A 1,143-nucleotide genomic window follows, 5' to 3' on the forward strand; every position below is an offset into this window, starting at 1 on the left:
CAAGCAAGTCCTAAATCCTCATCAAAATTTATCATTTCAGCTTTTTCATTAGTTAACATTTTTTATTTATAGATAGCTTACGTTTGGTCATTTTTTATCAACTTTAATAATCTTCTAAAACTAATTTGTTATTCACATATTTTAAAGTAATTTTTGTGGAAGCAAAATTTTTCAAATACCATTTCAATAGTTTACCGCTTATTTTCACTGTACAAAATTTGTTTGGAGGTCCGATATTAGCGATTTTCATTTTGCCACAATTAAGTAACTTCTTGGTAATGGGCTTATATTATAAAACAAATGTTAAGAATAACCGGGTCTCATAGGGGAAGCCCAAATCAATTAATATGGTAGTTCAAAAGTTTTGGTGATGTTTCTGTCCAAAAACAAGTTTGGTGTTGTTGAAGACCAGTGTTCTAATGACCAAAAACCATAAGCCCCAGAGATCTTTAGGTAGGATTTTAGATAAAAAACTTTAAACTATGGTCTCATAATTATCTCAAAAGATAACGATATTCTAAATAAAAAAAAAATATCATTTTCGGTTCTTAAACTTTATTTTTGTAAAATTATTTGTTCTTTCTGTCAATATTTTTTCTCTCTATTAACGGAATAAGTTTACATAGCATATTAAACTATTGATTTATTCGTTAAGAGCCAACTAAAATTAACAAATTCTTTTTTATTAGTAGTCTTGTTACTTTAAGAGTAATTGTTAGTTTTTTTTTTAATTTTTTTGGTTATCTTTTTCAAATTTATTAACTAAATTTATTGTATAAAACTAAGAAATATTAGTAATTTTTAAATTTGTTTACTTATAAAAATTAAATGAAAAATATATTAGTATTAGTAGTCACATAAGTATGTTTTGGAGAGAGATAGCTGATAGAGAGACTAACCAGTCTCACAAAGTTAATTATCAAGGGTCGAAATGATTTTTTTTTTCTTGGGACGTCGTAATTCTTCGAAAAAATTATCAACGACTAAAATAGGTATTCACCCTTTTTAGAGAATTAAAAGATAAAATAGTATTATGTTTCGTGATTAAAATTTGGAATTAAAATTTTAGTCCAAATACAAAATTTCAGTCTCATCGATATCTTTAAAAAATAAGAATATATATATACTAAAAATTTTAAGGTT

At 24.9% G+C, this 1,143-nt stretch overlaps 1 protein-coding gene across 2 annotated transcripts in view; it reads right to left on the reverse strand.

Annotated features, from left to right (window-relative positions):
* LOC107630735 overlaps window positions 1,115–1,143 on the reverse strand; it is a 24,733-nt gene continuing 24,704 nt past the window's right edge. For both annotated transcript variants that reach the window (XR_002359557.1, XR_002359558.1), the window contains exon 7: window positions 1,115–1,126. The gene's annotated coding sequence lies outside the window, so the exon portion shown is untranslated. The remainder of the gene's footprint in view (window positions 1,127–1,143) is intronic.

Source organism: Arachis ipaensis, chromosome B03 (assembly GCF_000816755.2).
Source record: "Arachis ipaensis cultivar K30076 chromosome B03, Araip1.1, whole genome shotgun sequence".
In the NCBI taxonomy this organism is placed as follows: domain Eukaryota; kingdom Viridiplantae; phylum Streptophyta; class Magnoliopsida; order Fabales; family Fabaceae; genus Arachis; species Arachis ipaensis.